The sequence below is a fragment of the Dipodomys ordii genome, unplaced genomic scaffold (assembly GCF_000151885.1).
Source record: "Dipodomys ordii isolate 6190 unplaced genomic scaffold, Dord_2.0 Scaffold42, whole genome shotgun sequence".
Taxonomy (NCBI): Eukaryota; Metazoa; Chordata; class Mammalia; order Rodentia; family Heteromyidae; genus Dipodomys; species Dipodomys ordii.
The window spans coordinates 4448778-4469166 of NW_012267258.1; positions in this window are offsets into that span (position 1 = coordinate 4448778).

The following is a 20389-nucleotide window of genomic DNA, read 5'->3' on the forward strand; positions in this document are numbered from 1 at the left end:
ACAGGAAGTTCCCTTACCCTATCATTGCAAAATATCTCCAGGATAGGCCCAGCCTTTCTTCCTGTGTATATTGGCTCTGGTCACAGCATGGCCCAGAAATTCCTCATCCTCTATGTTTAAGTGGTTTTGGGAAAAATACAAGACTAAGAAAATACTCTTACTTAATCTGACCATGATTAATTATGGCTTCTGTAATAACATGAGAAAGCATGGAGAACAATAATATGAATAGTAACATAAAACATAGTGGTTACAGTTTTCCTTAATTTTATACTGAGATTAAGAAAGGGAATACTCTATTCTTTAATATCCTTGTCAATTTTCTTTCCTCCTCTCTGAAAGGCTATTTCCTTATAGCACCTTTTTTCTCCTACTTTTACCACACTCCTTCCCCTTCCTTGTAGCTGGTGAACTAACTTCTTATTCCACTAAGGAAATAAAGATCACCAGAAGATGATTCCTTATCTTTCCAGAATCAAATCTGCTAGTTTACCAGCTACTGGCTCCCTCTTATTCCTATCAATGCTGCCCACAGAATGTTCAGTGCCAGAGAGAAATGTTCTGTATGTTAGGTGCTGGTGGCTCATGCCTGTAATCCTAGGTAGCTATATTCAGGAGGCTGAGATCTGAGGATCAAGGTTCAAATCCAGCTCAGGCAGGAAAGTTCATGAGCCAGTTAACCACCAAAAAGTTGGCAATAGAGAGGTAGCTTCAATGATAGCATTCTAACCATGAGTAAAAAAAACTAAGCAGAAGCATGAGGCCCTGAGTTAAGCTCCAGTGTGTGCATGCACACACACACACACACATACACACACACACAAATCAAACTGATTCTGTCTCTCTTCAACACAATGCCACACAGACAGTGGCTGCAGTGGTGAGTAGGGGCAACTTCTGCATTTGGCGGTAAAGGGAACCGAAGTAGAATGAATACTCACAGTGGAATGGCAGGAGGATGTCACTGCAGCATTTTTTTTAAATGTAGGAATAATATTTTAGCATCTGCTATAAGAAATACGTTTTCCTTCTGCTCAAATTCATCAACTTCATCTTCCGAGGTCCACGTCTTCCTGAGTCATCTGACCTGGTTTAATGTGTCCAGGTCACTCTCTGATCTTGCTACAGAGTTAAGGTCCCTGGTCTATCCTGAGATGGAAGGATGGAGCAGGGAATCCAGCCATCTCTCTAGGATCAACCCCTTAGTTCCTGAATGTGTCTATCTCTATCTTGATAGAAATGTTCTTTTTGCTACTGCTGTAGACCTAATCATTGCAAGCAAATATTTAAAGATTTGTTTATCTGAGAATGCCTTCCACCTACCTTCACACTTAAGACTTGGATGATAGAATTCTAACAAGCACTATGCCCTCGAATTATAAAAGGATTGTTTTTAACTAACTTCTACTTTCCCCTGTTGTTAGAAAGCTCAACACCATTCTTACTCTTACTCTTGATCTTTTGTTGTAGAACTTCTTGTCCCATCCCCTCATGCCTGATAGTCATCCCATTTCTTTTTCTCTGCTAGTATTAGACATGAACTCAGAGCCTCAAGATCTTGTTTAGTATTGTTCCACTCATGGTTGGTGCTCTGCCATTTGAGCCATGCCTCCAGTCATGGATTTTTACTGGTTAATTGGAGGAGAGAGTCTTGTGGACTTTTCTGCCCAGGCTGGATTTGAATCTTGATTGTCAGATCTTAGCCTCCTGAGTAGCTAGAATTATAAGCCAGAGCCACACTATTAAAATTTCTTACTGGGGCTTGGAAGGTGGCTCAGTGGTAGAGTGCTTGCCTTGCATGGATGAGGCCCTGGGTTCGATTCCTCAGCACCACATAAGCAGAAAAAGCCAGAAGTGGCGCTGTGGCTCAAGTGGTAGAGCGCTAACCTTGAGCTGAAGAGCTGATGGACAGCGCCCAGGCCCAGAGTTCAGGCCCCACGACTGGCAAAAAAAAAAAAAATTCTTACTGACATGACTTATTATGGCTCTGTTTTCATCCTATTTTAAGCACGTGGTTGACCTTTTTAATCAAAAACTCATGTCATTCAAGTCTGGGAACTTTTCTTGATTTGGTTCTTTGGATATTTCTTCACTTCTGTTTCATTTATCCTTTCTTTTTGTAATTCCTATAATTCAAATATTGGACCTCTTACTCTGATCATTTAATTTCTTCTTTCATTTTTCTCTCATTTTCCTGCTCTTTTTGTTCTACTTTCTTCAATATATCTTCCAGATTTGCATTGACCTTTTGGGTCCAGTACTGGTATGTTTAATTCTAAGAGCTCCTTGTTTTTTCTCTGATCCTGGAGCTTGAACTCAGGGCCTAAGCACTGTCCCTGTGCTTCTTTTCAAGGCTAGCACTCTACCACTTGAGGCACAGCACTACTTCCCAGCTTTTTCTGTGTATGTGGTACTGAGGAATTGAACCCAGGGCTTCATGCATGCTAGCCAAGTACTCTACCACTAAGCCACCTTCCTGGTCCTCCTTTTTGTTTTTAATTGATCTTTCTTTGGGTTTTCTTTTAGCCTATTGGTTTTGTTTTGTGTACTATCTTCTCTTATTGGTATTCCCTGTAAAATCTAAATCTCTAGGTTATGTTTGTTTGATCATTTCTTCTTGCTATTAGTGTTAGTTGTTTTGCGTTTTTGTTTTTTTAATAACTGTTCTTGTTAGAACCTTTTAAAAATGTTCAGTAGACTATCAACTTCTCCTCAACAATCAGGTACTTAAAAGCCAGGCACTCATGCCTGTAATCCTAGCAACTGCAGAGATTGATAGACTCATGGTTCAAAGACAGCCAAGCAGACAAATCCATGAGACTCTTGTCTGCAATTAGCCAGTAAAAAGCTGGAAGTAGAACTGTGGTTCAGGAGGTAGAGCACCAGCCTGGAATGAAAAAGCTAAACAAGAGGGCAAAGCTATGAGCTAAAGCCTCAGTTCTGTGCGTGTGTGTGTGTGTGCATGTGTGTGTGTGTGTGTATGTGTGCTTGCACATACGCACATGTGCATGTGTGTACACCCATACACACAGAGAATCAAGTACTTAGAAGATGTCCAGAAACCTGGTGTGCATACAGGGATGAGGCATGAGGGGGATTTGTCAACTGTGGTCTTTGGGGATATGACAGATACTTCTCTGGGCCTAGTCAGAGTCCCTGAGTGATCGATCATCCAGTCTTCAACCTGGGAGTTGAGCTAGGAAGGAAAAATCAATGACAGGGTGAGACACAGTAAAGATCTCACATCTCAGAATCTGATTTTCAGGGAATCTCAGTATCCCTCTCCTGTCCCCATGGTCAGTCCCCGGGCCTCCCGGCTTATCCTCACTGGGCGTTAAGACCCCCAAGCTGTGAAATATGGGAGGTGAACCTGCATCGCAAATTCCTGCATCTTTCAAGGACTCTGCACTGTTCTGGTTGCTTGCAGGCCTCTGCCATACTAGATACGGGTCGGCTTTTCTGGATGGTATCAGTCTGTCACACTGTTTAGTTGCCTTCCAGCTTCTAAACTGTGCTTGTTGGGAGCTGGGGTAAGTCATGCAAATTCTTTTTATTTTATTTTTATATTCTTGTAGAGATGCTATAAAGAGGGGTTATAGTTACATCAGTAAGGTGATGAGTACATTCTTTGTGGAGATTTGTTACCCCCTCCTTTGTTTTTCTTCTACGATCCCTTCCCTCCCCCACCTCCCCAAGTCATGCAAATTCTTTTGACTCTCATAATCTTAGTGAGGTTTCAGAGGAAGCAGAAGTCAGAGCAGGTGTTCGATCAGCCATCTGTGAACTGATGCTTCCTCACTCCCCTGGAGTGAGCTTCTAATAAATATTTGTTTCCTTCTCTCCCCTTCCCCTTCTCTCCTCTCCTCTCCCCTCTTCTCCCATCTTTTTGGAATATATATCATTCAGATTGAGTCATGATTTATGTATTTAAATGCATAAATCTCTGTCTGTCTGTCTGTCTGTCTGTCTGTGTGTGCGCGCGCATTGTATTAAGAATTGAACTCAGGGCCTGGGTGCTGTCATTTAGTTTTTTTTCACTCAAGGCTTGTCCTCTGTCACTCGAGTCATACCTCCACTTCTGACATTTTGTTAATTGAAAAGCAGCATCTCACAGACTTTCCTTACCCTGTCTGGCTTCAGATCTCAACTCTCAGATCTCAGGCTCCTGAGTAGTTAGGATTATAGGAGTGAGCCACTGGCACCTGACTGAAATACACAAATCTGAAGGGTAGAGGTGAATTCGTTTGGTAAATGCAGATGCCCACGTCATCATGCCCCTAACAGGATGCAAAACACTCCCATTTAGGGGGGATCTTGTTCTAGACTAACAGCTAGAGTTCCCAAGCACTTAGTTCTTAGCCCTCTAGTCTATGTGCAGTGTCACTTAATACTCAGTCCCTTTGCTCTAAGTTCCATTTGGACCTGTGCTTTTCAATATGGAAACCATTTGTCATACATGGCTATTGCTTTTGTTCCTTTTTGTTTTCTTTCAGTGCTGGTAATTGAACCCAGGAAGGATCTTGTGTGTGCTAGGCAAGGGCTATACCACTGAGCTACATCCTCAGCTGGCTACTGTTTTTGAAGCAAGATGTGCTATAAATGGGAAATCCACATGGACTTCAAAACCATATTTATTGATAGATCGCTCATTGCCTCATGAATATGAATAATTTTTATGAATTTACTGAATAATTTTTGTGTCAGTCCTGGAGCTTGAACTCTGTCCCTGAACTTTTTTGCTAATGCTCTACCACTTGAGCCACAACTCTACTTCTGGCTTTTTGGTAAGTAATTAGAGATAAAAGTCTGATGGATTTGGAGATAGGAAGGTGGCTCAGTGGTAGAGCGCTTGCTTTGCATGCCTGAGGCCCTAGGTTCCATTCCTCAGCACCACATAAGCAAGAAGAAAAAAGCCGGAAGTGGCACTGTGGCTCAAGTAGTAGAGCGCTAGCCTTGAGCTGAAGAGCTGAGGGACAGCACCCAGGCCCAGAGTTCAGGCCCCATGACCGAACCCAAAAAAAAGTCTCATGGATTTTCCTGCCTGATCTAGTTTTGAACCTCAGATCTCAGCCTTCTGAGTAGCTAGGGTTACAGACATGAAAAACCAGTGCCTAGCTTAAAAATTTTTTTAATTTAAAAAAGTATGAAAACTAACTCAATTTTATTACTATATAATAAAAATGATGAAAAATTGGATGTACTGGGTTAAATAAAACATACTATGTAAATTTACTAGGCTTCCCATAATTAAAAATGTTAACTATTAGAAAACACAGATGAGTTGCATTATCTTTCTATCAGACAGTGCTGGTCTAGACATTGAAAACTCGCAAATTTATGTCCCTAGCCCAAGCCCTCCTGAACGCCAGACTCCAAATGCAAATGCTTGCTTGACACACCTCCCTGATTGTATGACAGATCCTAAATGAATTCCAAACTTCACTCTACCCCAAATTCTTCCTGCCTCAGTTTTCCTATCTTAGTACAAGATCTTTAGTCAGTTGTACAGGCCCAAATCCTTGGATTCAATTTCTACCACACCTGTCTCTCATTCTTCAAATTCAACTTACCCACAAATGTGTGAAGAATTTACCTTAACCTGTAACAGCTTTAGTTTGCTGCTTGTTCCAGCTTTCCCAGCTGAGTCAGACTACTGTTCTGAGCAGTAGCCAAATGCATCCAGTTAGAAACATCTGAGTGATTCAGTCAAAACCCTTTTAATCATAAACTCCAGAATTTTTTTTTTGGGTCCGGTCATGGGGCCTGAACTCTGGGCCTGGGCACTGTCCCTCAGCTCTTCAGCTCAAGGCTAGCGCTCTACCACTTGAGCCACAGCGCCACTTTCGTTTTTTTTTCTTTTTGCTTATGTGGTGCTGAGGAATCGAACCCAGGGCCTCGAGCATGCAAGGCAAGCGCTCTACCACTGAGCCACCTTCCCAGCCCAAACGCCAGAATTTTTACCCAGCATACCAGACCCTTCCCTGATCCATCCCATGAATACCTTCTGGAACCATTTGTTGTCTTTAACCCTTGTCCACTTCCTGTCACCTACAATGCCCCTTGTAGTTTCTCTAACATGTTTTCACCCCACCTCTCTATCCTTGCTGTTCTCTCTTCTAGAAAGTTCCACACGTGGGTTTCCACCAGACTATCTCTTCTATTCATTTGGTTTCATCTCCCAGATTGATCACAGACCTTTTGTCTAAAGAGGAAACTTCTGCTATAATCTATATCTTCACTTTATTTTTTTATTGTACTTAATATTTTACCTTATATTGTATATCTTCTCCCTTCCTTTCTTCCCTCCCCTCCCTTCCCCTTCCTTTCCCCTCCCTTCCCTTTTTTTTTTTTTTTGGCAGTACAATTCTAGGTAAGTGCACTACCTACCATTTGAGCCACAATTCCAGCCCTTTTTGCTTTAATTCTTTTTAAAGAAGGCTCTCAGATTTTTCCCTAGGCCAACCTGGACCACAATGTTCCCATTTATACTTCTGCACAGTTGGGATGGAGGAAGTGCACCATCATGCCTATCTTTCATTGGTGGAGAAGGAGGTCTTGGAAACATTTTGGCCAGGCTGGACTATAATCCTCCAATCTCCCCTTCCACATAACTAGGATTACAGGCATGAACCATGGCACCTGGCTTGTTTACTTTCTCTGTCCTCCATGAACAGGAGAGAACACAGAATCTCTACGCTTCATGAGAGGAGACATTTTTGTTTACTCTTATGTCCCTAGCTCTAGAACCATGGCACAGAGCTTGTGCTCGAAAGTTCCTTTTCAAGTGATTAAATCAGTGTTTGAATGAGTTGAAGATTTTGGCAAGTTAGAAGATGAGGTAGGTTTCCCATTGAGTTCTATCAAGGTAAGTCAAGAGCTATGACTCAAGACTGGTATGAGTCCCTTTTCCATGGCCTGGCTCATTGTTCTGGGCAACCAGAGACAGGATTCTGCCATGTTGGCTCTTTAGGATCAGCCCTTTTGAAGAACACACAGCAACTTACTTATTCTTCAAAATCACTTCTCTTGCAAGGTGCCGGTGGCTCATGCCTGTAATCCTAGCTGCTCAGGAGGCTGAGATCTGAAGATCACAGTTCAAAGCCAGCTCAGGCAAGCAAGTCCATGAGAGTCTTATCTCCAATTAACCATTCCAAAGCCACAAGTGGAGCTATGGCTCAAGCAGTAGGTCTCTAGCCTTGACTGAAAATAGCTAAGGGACAGTGCCTAAGCTCTAAGTTTAAGTCCTTAGTACCACAATCCCCTGAACCCTCCCCTACCAAAAAAAAAAAAATCACTTCTCTTGTGATTACTTTGTTTGGCAGGGAAGTATGTATTATTAATACCTTATCAGAAAAATCACTAGTCTTGCTTTGATACATACTGCCCTGATGCCATTCTAAACAGGGCCTTGCAGATGGTGTTCAATTCCCTTGTTCTTTGTTAGGGAGAATTAAGTGTTACGATCATATCCTGCCTGTGTTTGCCAACAAACCAGACACAGTGTTCAGCAATGGGGTCAAGGAGAGAGCCAGCTGCCCTGAACTGTGATTCAGCCTGATGTTATAATCAGTAATTGACAAAATCCTACAAATCTGATAAGTAGACTGAATTGTCAAATCGCCTTAGTTAAAAATACACACAGGCCCATGGTGATTTGGTTACTCTACATAGTAATCAGTTTGGATTCTTTTCCTTTCTTTTTTGTCAGTCACAGGGCTTGAACTCTGGGCCTGGGTACTGTCCTTCAGCTATTCAGCTCCAGGTGAGCACTCTACCACTTGAGTCACAGTGCCACTTCCGGCTTACTTGCAGTTTATTTGAGATAAGAGTTTCACAGACTTTCCTGCTGGGGCTGACTTTGAACCATGATCCTCAGATCTCAGCTCCCTGAGTAGTTAGGATTACAGCCCTGAGTCACCAGCGCCTGGCTAATCTGGATTGTTTTCTACAGCTAAACCCATTAGAGACATGACACATGGTTATAGGTGATTTCTATGTCTTTTGTAATGCACTTTAGTTTTACTTTTTCAATTAATTTACTGTTATTATAAAGGTGATGTTACAATGACATGAGTCAGGTAATGAGAACATTCTTCCCTTCCCTCACTCTCTCCCCATCCCTCCCTCATGTCTCCAACCACAAGTTGTATAGTTCACTTGCATCAATGTCTAGTGAGCTCAACTGCTGCACTTCTTCACCTTTTTTCCCCTTGAGTTGTAATTTTATTTTGATTACATACAGAATTTTTTTTTCCGATCTTGGCGCTTGAACTCTGCGCCTGAGCTCTTCAGCTCAAGGCTCTAGCACTTGAGTCATAGCATCTCTTCTGGTTTTCTGGTGGTTAATTGGAGATAAGAGTCTCTCACAGATTTTCCTGCCCAGGCTGGCTTTGAACCATGATCCTCAGATCTTAGCCTCCTGAGTAGCTAGGATGACAGGCGTGAGCCACTGGTACCTGGCTCAGAAATTTTTTTTGGGGGGGGGGTCCAGTCGTGGAGCCTGAACTCTGGGCCTGGGCACTGTCCCTCAGCTCTTCAGCTCAAGGCTAGTGCTCTACCACTTGAGCCACAGCGCCACTTCCAGCTTCTTTGTTTTTGCTTATGTGGTGCTGAGGAATTGAACCCAGGGCCTCAGGCATGCAAGGCAAGCGCTCTACCACTGAGCCACCTTCCCAGCCCTCAGAAATATTTTAATTGTAGAAATCTGAGGGAATAGAGGTACACACATAAGTGAAAACACCTGTAATTATATGACACCATGAGCATTTATATGTATAGCTTCTAGATTATGTTTATCTTTTTTTTCTTTCCAGAAATAGAATCACGTAAGACCAGAAATGGATTTACCTAAAACCAAAGAAATGCTGGGCACCAGTGTCTGGCACTGTAATCCAAGCTACTTTGGAGGCTGAGACCTGAGAATGGCCCAGGCAGGAAAGTCCATGAGACTCTGATCTCTAATTAGCAATCAAAAAGCTGAAAGTGGAGCTGTGGCTCAAGTAGTAGAGCATTTGAGCAAAAAAGCTCAGAGACAGAGCAGGGGGGGGAGGGGAGGAGGGAGAGGAAGAGGGAAAGAGGGGGAGGAGGAGGAGGAGGAGGAGGAAGCCTCTGGCCACAAGTCCCAGATGTCAGTGTCCTGGGTAACAGATCTGGGCAAGGCAGGTTAGCTACAGGGAAAGAATGCTGTAAGTGACCCCCTCTCCTAATCATGACCTGGAAAACACTCTTCCCTGGTACTGCCCATGGCACTCCTCCTTGGGGGTCCGTTCTAGCCAACTGAGGCATCTGCACAGTGGAGCTCCTCATGTCCTCAGCTTGATCTTTGCACAACAAACTCCTACTTAAGGCTCCATGCACACGCGTTGCCTCTCCCATATATACTTAAAACTCAGAGAACGCAGCCTGGCTCATGTGCAATCCCTTCTCAAACCCTGCCACGCCATGATCCCTCATTTTGATGAGATGAGAATCAGCCCATTATTATTACCACAAACTCCTCCCACACTCCAGATCCTTGAAAGCTCTAATTCTTTTTTTCTTTTTCTTTGTGGTAGTCCTGGGGCTTGAACTCAGGACCTAGGTGCCTATTATAATGATTATTATTATTGTAAAGGTGATATACAGAGGAGTTACAGTTACATAAGCCAGGTAATAAGTACATTTCTTCTCGGACAGTATAACTCCTTCCCTCATTCTCTCCCAGTTTTTCCCTTCTGTCCCCACCCACAAGTTGTGTAGTTCATTTTCAACATAGTGTCTAGTGAGTGCTACTGCTGCATTTGTTCACCCTTTAGTCCTCCATTTCTGTGCTCCCCTTACACTCCTAAAGATGTATAGGCAAATAAGCAGAACAGAAACAACAAGATGGGGCTGGGAAAGTGGCTCAGTGGTAGAGCGCTTGCCTTGCATGCCTGAGGCCCTGGGTTCGATTCCTCAGCACCACATAAGCAAAAAGAAAGAAGCTGGAAGTGGCGCTGTGGCTCAAGTGGTAGAGCACTAGCCTTGAGCTGAAGAGCTGAGGGACAGCGCCCAGGCCCAGAGTTCAGGCCCACGACCAGACCTCCCCCCCAAAAAAAAAAGAAACAACAAGAAAACAAAACAGCAAAAAAAAGAAAAAAAAGCTTTTTGCTTCCATTATCTGGAGTTCATTTTGATAAATATTATTTTATATGATCAGAGGTACATAGGTATTGTGCCTTTGTGTTCTCCCACAAATACCTAAGCTTTCTGCTCAAAGGTAGAGCTCTACTTCTTAAGCTCAAGCTCCAATACTGGCTTCTTTGTTTGCTTATTTGTAGTTAACTGGAGATTCAATTCTTTGTGGGAGACACTATGAATCTGGGATCTTTACCTCCACCACCACCCACCAGTAACAAGGGCTCCAGATGCACAGCAGCTATTTCCCAAGGAAAGGGCACTTCTCAGACCCAGGCTGACAAGAGTGCCTCCTCTTTGGTCAAGTGCATGGAACTCAAGGCAAACAAAGTTTTCATTTCCAAGTAGGCTGTATGATTGCAAATAACCAGCAAAGGGAAAACTAAGCTAAAAACACAAAGGTTCTGACCTCTCTTGGGTCCTACCTGCTCCCCTTGATTTCCTGCGAACTCTCAAGCCTCGCCAGCCCCTTGAAGGGTAGTTGTGGGGGTTGCTGGGCCAAATATGACACCACATGCAAAGATCTGGCACGTTCTAGATCCTTCTGAAAATGCAATTTGGATGGATGTGTAAACATTACTAAACACAGGAGGCTGAGATCTAAAGATCCTAAGATCCGCTCCTTTCCCTTCCCTCCCCTTCTCTTCCCTGCTTTTCCTTTCCTTTCCTTTCCTCTCCCTGCCAGCCTGGGCAGGAAAGTTTGGGAGACTCGTGTCTCCAATTAACTCCCAGAAAACTGGAAGTGGCACTGTGGTTCAATGTGGTAGAGCATCAGCCTTGAATGATAAGGCTCAGAGACAGCACCCAGGCCCTGAGTTCAAGCCCCACGACTGACCACACACACACACAAAAATTACTGAACAGATAAGCTGCATGTTCTTACATTGAAAAGATCCTTTTGAAAAAATACCTAAACTAATAGTGCTTGGTTCATACCTGTAACCAGCATATTTTGTGGTCATTCCTATTATGCCCATTATTTACAAAGCATCTGCTTTTTGAATATTATTTTAACATTCTTTCTTCTTTGTCCAAGACCAGGTCTTGACCTCAGTATTTGACTTGTTTTTACTTATTGGCTGGTGCTCAACTACCTAAGCCATGTTTCTGATTCTATTTCTAATAAAACTTTATTGTTATTAAGGAGTTGTACTGAAGGTTACCATTTCATAAGTCAGGTAATGAATACAATGTTACCCCCATTTCCCCCCAGTTTCTTTCTCCTGTCCTTGCCCACAAGCTGGATGGTTCACTTTCCATATAACCTATACTGAATGCCATGACTGAATTTGCTCACCTCCTATTTTATCATTCTTTTTTTTTCTCACCTCCTATTTTATCATTCTTATTTTTTAACCTCCTATTTTATCATTTAAGAATTTTTTTAATTAATTTATTTTTTGGTCAGTTGTGGGGCTTAAACTCTGGGCCTGAGTGCTGTCCCTCAGCTCTTCAGCTCAAGGCTAGTGCTCTACCACTTGAGCCACAGCACCACTTCGGTTTTCTGCTGGTTTATTGGAGATAAGAGTTTCATGGGCTTTCCTGACTGGTCTGGCTTTGAACCGTGATCCTCAGATCTCAGCCTCCTGGAGAAGCTAGGATTACAGGTGTAAGCCACCAACACCCGGCTATTTTATCATTCTTTTTTGGTCAGTTGTGGAGCTTGAACTCGGGGCCTGGGTGCTGTCTCTGCATTCTTCAGCTCAAGGTGAGTGCTCTACCACTTGAGCCACAGCACCACTTCCAGTTTTCTAGTGGTTTATTGGAGATAAGAGTCTCATGGAGTTTCCTGTCTGGGCTGGCTTTGAACCATGATCCACAGATCTCGTCCTCCTGAGTAGCTAGGATTACAGGCATGAGCCACTGGCACCTGGATATTTTATCATTTTTGATGGAAAAAACAAAAATTCCCCCCAAGCTGCTAGTAAGCAACATCCTTCTGCATAAAATAGTGGCCAAAACCAAACCCCTGGGGCCAAACAGATGGCTAGTAGAATATCTGTAATTAATAAATGTGAGTAATCCATTCAGAAAGAGCTAAAGGGCTTGAGGACTCATGGCAGGGATATTTATGGTCAAAGAGAATTAAATGGAAAGCAAGCTTCGCTGTGTCTAAAAAGATCGCTTATCATAGGCACATTATTTGGTCCCTTTTAGCGAACAAACTTCTGAAAATTTGACATTTGGAATAAATAAAACTCTACAAAATTCAGGGCAACAGCCTGGTGATTTCAGCCCCAAATATTATATCACTTTTTTATTTTTTTTTAACAAGGTAATAGCCAGAAATCAATTCTTTCTTTCCCTTCCTTTCCCTCCCCTCCCCTTTCCTCCCTTTCTTCTGTCCCTTCCCCCTTTTCTTCCTCCCTCCTCCCCTCCACTGCTCTTCCTTCCCTTCTTCTCCTTTCCTTTCCTTTTCTTTCCTTTCCCATTCTTTTCTTTCCCCTCCTCCTCCTTCCCTTCTTTCCCCATTCTCTTTCCTTCTCTCTCTCTCCTTCCTTTTTCCTTCCTTCCATCCTGTGGCTAAATGCTAAAGAAGTACTAACATAGAACCACAGCAACATATTCAGAACCATCTGGACTGGACCTAAACTAACCTCGTGAGCTTCCAAGTAGAACAGAGAATCTATTCACTCTCTACAGCTCTAAATGGGATAATTAGGTGCCATGAGTAGAAGCTACATCTGCGGCAGGGCTACATTTCTGATGATCTGAGCTGACCAGTGATCTGTGGGCTGCCAGGAAAGGGAAGGCTTCCTTGCCACCCCAGGGTATTCAAACAGCACAGAGACCTACTCTCTGATTCCTAGACATTTCAAAGGAATCCTATTTCTGCTCAGGGTTGAATCAGATGAGCTAAGAAGTACCTTCTCTGCTTCAATAATCTATTCATGTCTGAGTTAAAGGAAAATTATGCAATCTTCCATCTTGCTTGGTTGTATAGACCTAGGCTTTGGATAACAGATGGAAAAACAGACTTTGAAGCTAAAAAGCCCAAGAATTAGTGTGCCTATTTTTATAAGGTGGTTTGTATAATCCTCAGATTAACACACACAAAAAATACCCTGATTATAGAAACTTGTTTGAAGAATACATTTCTTCCCAGTCAGTATTGTTCAGAGTGAATTTTGTACATGTGCTGGTACTGGCCTTGAACTAAGGTCCTGGGTGCTGTCCCTTAGCTTTTTTTTCTTCAGGTTGGCATTCTACCACTTGAGCCACAGAACTACTCACAGACTTTTGGATGTTAATTGGAGGTAAGAGTCTTACTGATTTACTGGGTAGCTTTAAACTGTTATCCTCAGATTTCAGCATCCTGAGTAGCTAGGATTACAGGTGTTAGGCCAGATCATATATACATATATATGTATGTAACTATATATGTGTGTAACTATATATATATATATATGTATATATGCATACACACTTATAGTTTAAAGCAGAGGAGACTTCCTCATTATACTGACTCCAGGGGAAAAAGCTGGTCTTGAGAACTATTTTCTTCCTGAAAATTCTTAATTGCTTGGCATTTATCGTGAGTGAATCTATTTTAATTTGTTCCAGTCTATTGAGACCTAGGGTAGAAGCCCAATCCAAAACAATAGACTCTCATAATTTTCATTTAACAGCAGGAACCAATCCTTCACAATCCACAGCAGAGTACAAAAGTAAATGACCTGAATGACTAGAGATTGGCAAAAAACTTGTTCTAACTTTTAAAGAGCCAATAAAAGTGATTAGTGGGGGGGAGGAGGGAACACATTACATCAATCTGTAACCAGAATCTAGAATGGGTAGGTAGGTAATTATTAGTGTTTTCATAGGGAAGTAGAAGCAGTTATCTAGGGAATTAGTCATTAGAAACTAGCAAAGGCCTACTAACTCACTGTGTTCAATATTTATGTAAATCAGATCATTGGCTGGTAATGTGGCTTAGTGGTAGAGTGCTTGCCTAGCATGCATGAAGCACACACACACACACACACACACACAAAGCTGGAAGTGGCATTGTGGTAGAGTGCTAGCCTTGAGCAAAAGAAGCTCAGGGACAGTGCCCAAGGCCCTTAGTTCAAGCCTCAGGATTGGCAAAAAAAAAAAGAAGAAAGGAAAAAAGGAAGAAAGAGGAAGGAAGAAAGGAAGGAAGGAAGGAAGAAAAGAAAAAAAGAAAAGAAAGAAAAAATCATCACAAGGTTAAATCCCAGCAACTCTGAAAATATGAACGATGGGAGACTTTTAAAATATGTCTGGAGAAGTTTGCTCTAAATCAGAGAGTAGAAATTTTAAGTTACATATAGTTCATCTATTCTACTAAAATCAGTGCATATGATACAGCTCACAGATGGAGAAGAACTCAAGAACTGAAGTCACAGAACTCCCCAGATTTTGTGACTTCAGATAAACCCCATGCATTATTCTGGGCTTCAGTTCCCTTTACGGTGATAGAAAGGATCTCTGTGGATCTTTTATTTTTTTTTAATCTGCTGTAGGGCTTAAACTCTGGGCCTGGGTGCTGTCCCTTAGCTCTTCAGCTCAAGGCTAGCTCTCTACCACTTAGGCTACAGCACCACTTGCGGTTTTCTGGTGGTTTATTGGAGGTAAGAGTGTCCCAAACTTTCCTGCCTGGCTGGCTTTGAACCATAATCCTCAAATCTTAGTTTCCTGAGTAGCTAGGCTTTCAGGCGTGAGCCACTGGCGCCTGGCTTATTCTCTGTACCTCCAGTCTTTTTGTATACCTTCAGTCTTCTCCATCTGTGAGATGCGTCATAGGGTACTTTAGGGTTGGAGGGAATGGAACAACAGATAGGGATTAAGGAATGTGGATCACACTTGGGTTGTTTCTCAGCATGCCTGAGCTTGCTAGATTCCTTCGCCTAGTATCTTCTTTCTAGTTTAAGCTAGGAACTGTGTTTTAAAATTGTTGGGGGCTGGGAAGGTGGGGAAGCGCTTGCCTTGCATGCATGAGGCCCTGGGTTCGATTCCTCAGCACCACATAAGCAGAAAAAAAAGCCGGAAGTGGCACTGTGGCTCAAGGGGTAGAGCGCTAGCCTTGAGCTGAAGAGCTGAGGGACAGCGCCCAGGCCCAGAGTTCAGGACCCACGACCGGACCCAAAATAAATAAGTAAAAATAAAAAAAATAAAATGGAAGTGTTGGATTTGCCAGGCACCAGTAGTTCCCATCTGTAATCCTAGGAGACTGAGATCAGAGTATCACAGCTCAAAGCAAGCTCAGACAGGCAAGTCTCTGAGACTCATCTCCACTAAACTACCAAAAAAGCTGGAGGTCGAGCTGTGGCTCAAGTGCTAGAGTGCCAGCTTTGAGCAAAACAAGCTCATAGACAGTGCCCAGGTCCTGAGTTCAAGCTACAGGAATGGCATCCCCCCACTCCAAAAAAAAAAAGTGGGTTTCAACTTTATTTACCTCCATAAATGATGAGGTTATTGTCGTTTACTTGAAATTATAGTTTACCCAAAGTAACATTAGGGCTTTTGCTAATAAATTCTCAAGTGAAGGAGAACTAAGAGAATTTGTTCGCAGAAGGCCTAAAAGATTGACCTGAAGTTCTCTAAACAGCAAATAAACAATAAAAAGAAAAAAGCCTCAAAACAGCAGGAAGAACACAGAAAGCAATTGTGGATAAGCACAATAGACTTCCCTTTTTCTCTTGAATCTCACATTGGGTGGTAAAAGCAAGATTATAATGTTGTCTGATTCATATAAAAGTTTTTCTAAATGTTTGTAGAGAAAATATTTAAGCCTCCTAGCACAAAAGGGTAAAAGGAGACATAATTTCTGCACTTTACTCAAAATGGCAAAATGATAACTTGAATAGGCTGTGGTAAGGTATGCACATATTACCGAATAACTATAATAAAAGGCTACCCAGAAAGCAGAGCATGGCTCACGTGGTAGAATGCTAACCTTAAGCACAAAAGCTCAGGGACAGTGCCCAGGCCCTGAGTTCAAACTCCAGGAACCAGCATGTACATGTGTGTGCACATATGTGTGCACATGTGCGCACACACACAGGCACACACACACAAACTATACAAATAGATAAGACACACTTAAAACACTACAGAAAAATAAAATTTGAATTCTAAGAACAATGTCAGTAACTCACAGAAATACAAAAAAAGAAAATAGAGAATCATAAAATAAAGATCAAACAGAAAACAGATGATAGGTATCCTTAACATATGAATAATTACAAAAAAATGTAAGTGGGCTAAATACAACAATTAAGAGATGGAGATTGTTTCAGTGGATTACAAAATATGACCCATGAATATGCCAGCTACAAGAAATATACTTCAAATATAAGGATATAATCAGGTGAAAGTAAAAAAAATCAGAAAAAGATAACTTCCAGGCATTAATAAAAAAAATTACATGCAAATAAAATGAATATTAGATAAAGTAGGATAGCAAAGAAAGAAGGAAATGAAATAAAATAAAAAGGAGAATTACAGACCAATATTCCAGTTTAATATTTATGTGAAAATCCTAACAAAATATTAATTAACAAAATTTAATAATATTATTTAAAAATATATACACCTTAAGCAAAACAATTTGACTACTTATTCAACAAATGACTCTGGAGAGATTAAATGTCCTTAAGCAAAACCTAGGAACTCCACCTCGCATCCTGGCAAATACTCAATTCAAAATGGATACTAGCTTTACACATAAAACTTGGGGAAAAAATAAGCATAGAACACATTTTGGGATCTATTGCTAACAAAACCTACAATAGATAAAAGGGGAAAATAACAAAATGGAACTCATCACAGTGGAAAACTCCCTATGTAAAAGAACATTTTAAAAGGATGAAAAGATGTCTGCAAGCCTGTAATCCTAGCTACTAAGAAAGATGAGATCTGAGGATCATGGTTTGAAGCCAGCCTGGGTAGGAAAGTCCATGAGAATCTCCATTTGACCAGCAAAAATGTGGAAGTGGAGGTATGGCTCAAATGGTAGAGTGACAACCTTGAGCAAAAGAAGCTCAGTGACATTGCCCAGGCTCTGAGTTCAAGCCCCAAGATCAGCACCAAACAAACAATAAACAAAAGAGGTTGAAATCGCGATTAGAGAAACTATTTGGAAGCTCATGTTTCTATTTATTGGTATGCCCATCTAGACTTACATCAAGAGATCTCAACATTAAAAAGACAAACTTCCCAATCACCAAATATACAGAAAGCACGAAGAAACAGCTCACGGAAGAGGATGTGCACATATAAATTAGCAATGGAATGAAGCTCATTATCATTCGCCACCAGAAAAATGCAAATCATACCAAAATGAGAGAGCACCACACACCTCATCAGAATGGATAGAAAACACAAAAGTCACCATGCCAGCAATTGCTGAGGGGGAGGAAGGGAAATGGAGTCATTCTCACATTGTTATTTTGAGTATAAAGACATAGCACCAATTTAGAAAACACATTGAGTGTTTCTTTTCTCTCTCCCTCCTCCCACCCTCATGACCAGGTCTCACTACACAGCCCTGGAGTTCATGAGCCTCCGGTCTCCGCTGCCCGAGTGCCTGGATCACAGATGTGCACCACCATGCTCAGCGAGGCAGGATCTTAAGGAACTAAATTTGCTGTTACTATATGACTCAGACATTGCACCTTTGGACATTAAGTCCAGAGCAATGAAAACTTATGTTGACATAAAAACTTGTGCAGAATTGTTTTATAGCAACTTTATCTTTAATAGCCCCCAAATGGAAGCTATCCAGATCTCTTTTATTTGAAAACACTTAAACACACTGTGCAACATCCATACCATGAAATATTATTCAGCATTAAAAAGGAACAAACTATTGACAGATGCAACAACCTAGATGACTCTCCAGAGAGCTGTGGTCCACGGCAAGAGGCAATCTCAAAGTGTGGAATATGTTACGATTCATAAAACGTTCTCCATCCACATGACAGAATTGTCACATAGAAGATTAACTCTCTAAAAGTTATGGAGAGAGTCAAGCTGGGAGGGTTATGGATGTGGTTGTAAAACAGCAGCATGAGAGAATCTTGTAATGCTGGAGAGTTTATCTTTAAAATGTTCATATTTAGCCAGGCGCTAGTGGCTTACACCTGTAATCCTAGCTACTCAGGAGGCTGAGATCCAGGATATCATAGTTCGGGCAGAAAAGTAGGTAACACTCCTTCTCCAAAATAACCAGCAACAACAAAAAACTGGGCTAGAGCCATGGCTCAAGAGGTAAAGAGCCAGCTAAGCAAATGAGAAGATAGACATGCCTGCATACATATGTTATATGTAGGTATAGACATACATGTATATACAATATATATGTATATATAGTACCTCTATGTATCTGTACGTGTACAAACACAAACACATATACATATAATTCCAGTTATCACCTTTCAGTATGGCTTTGTAAGATGTTACCATAGAGAAAATCCAGCTAAAGTACAGGGTTCTAATTATGTGCAAATAATTCATCTTAATGAATTTGATAGCAATTTTACAAAGGGCATAATTTATTTATAATGGTGAGGCCTGTCTTCCTCCACACCATACATACTCCTTGGCTCAAGCTGAAGCGTTTTTATACCCCTCATCGCCAGTAAAGGATGCACCCTAAGCTGTGACCACTGCAATGAGGAGCCAGGTGTGAGCATGTGGAGGGGTACAAGATCACCAAGGATTGGGGGAAAGATCTACAGTGGGGAGTAAGTCATCTTCCCCAGTTTCATGCAGCCCATCTAGAATAACTGAGTTTCCTCCGATTGCTTTGTGTCACTGAGAGGCCATTTGCAGGAAGGATGGGAGAAGCATATTTTAGGTCTACGAGTGTTCACTTTCTTTATTAGCTCCTTTGAGATCATGAAGAAGTGTATTTCCTATAATGATCAGAATTTCTCTAGATTCATTTATCAATTCTCTTAATAACAGTGTGTGTTACAGAGGAAGACATTTAAAGATATTTCAATATTTCTCATGTACTTGCTTTAAAAAAATCCATAACTCATTCCACACAAATTCTTCCACACAAAAGCTTCTGGCTTTTTCTAATAAGTCTATTGGAGATGAGATTCTTGCAGACTTTTCTGCCTGGGCTGGTTTCAAACTGCTATCCTCAGATCTCAGCCTCCTGAGTAGCTAGGATTATAGGTATGAGCCACCCGTGCCAGGCCCCTTTTTTATAAAAAAGAAAAAAAAAAGTCTTTCTTTTCCTTTTTTTTTTAAACTATAATCTTGCTTTGTTTTCTCTTCTTTTGAACTCAGAGCCTGAGTGCTGTCCCTGAGATTTTTCACTCAAGGAAGGAACTCTACCACTTGTAGACCTCCCCTTCCAATTTTTGGATGATTAACTAGAGATAAAGAGTCTCTCAAGCTAGGCACTGGTGGTTCACGCCTGTAATCCTAGCTACTCAGGAGGCTGAGATCTGAGGATCCTGGCCCAAAGCCAGCCAGGGCAAGCAAATCCATGAGACTCGTATCTCCAATTAACCACCAAAAAACTGGAAGTGGCACTGTAACTCAAGTGGTAAAGCTCTTGCCTTGAGCTGAAGAGCTCAGGGGCAATGCCCAGGCCCAGAGTTCAAGCTCCATGACCAACAAAAACAAAAATAAAAGAGTCTCACAAAATTTCCTGCCCCAGATGACTTTGAGCCCATAATCCTTAGATCTTGGCTTCCTGAGTAGCTAGAATTACAGGTCTGAGCCTCCAGCATCCAGCTTCTCTTATCCTTTATTTCATCATGAGATTTGGCTGATACCCTTTTTCCTGTCACCATATGAGGAATGTATTACTATTTATTATTGTTTTTGTTTCATGCCTTGAAGATATAATAATATATACACAGAGATTGAAACATTATAGTTCATTTTCCCCCCTTTTCAAAATATTCATAGACCTAGATGTTTTGTGTCAATTGTCTTGTATAACATAAATCTCAGTAACTTCCTTTTCTTTTTATTTACTGAAATGAAGGAAGATTGATGTTAGGGAATGGATCTAGAGAATCATAATCTGGAATGATTCTAGAGAACTTTTACTTCTATTCCTAAGAGCTCAGAGAGAGGTGTATCCTGAACAGGAATGAAACTCAGAAATACTTGGAATTGGGGGGAAGTTGGCTCAGTGGTAGAGCGCTTGCCGTGCATGCCTGAGTCTCTGGGTTCGATTCCTCAGCACCACATAAGCAAAAAGAAAAAAGCCAGAAGTGGCGCTGTGGCTCAAGTGGTAGAG